Below are 465 nucleotides of genomic sequence, written 5' to 3' on the forward strand. Positions count from 1 at the left end.
ATATTCACACCCACTAATAGTATTATATTATTTGGCAGATTTGAACTATACAGGGAAAGGGTACGGCGCATTCCTGTTGATGATTGAATCCCAAATTAAGCCTGCAAAGAGTATATTTGCATGCAAATCCATGAAACGACCTTGTGCAGTATGGTGGATACACAATAATTCCTTCTTATTTAAGCAGCTACAATATGGATGGGCACCAAGGTACCTACTTATGATTAATCATAACACATATAATGGGCACAAATAATGAACAAAAACATATCTTAGAAAATAGATTGGCTTAGTTAACAACATAAATTGAGGTCATGATTGATTTTGTATCTTATATCAGGTTGAAATCTAGGGTTGAGGTGATTCTAAATCTGTAAAACCGTGGAGGTGACCTAAGAAACAACAAAGACCTGCGGAGGGTCCAGAACGACTGAAACCGAGGGCAGAGAATTAAGGTGCCAGGAA

The sequence above is a fragment of the Gadus macrocephalus genome, chromosome 1 (genome assembly GCF_031168955.1).
Source record: "Gadus macrocephalus chromosome 1, ASM3116895v1".
In the NCBI taxonomy this organism is placed as follows: Eukaryota; Metazoa; Chordata; class Actinopteri; order Gadiformes; family Gadidae; genus Gadus; species Gadus macrocephalus.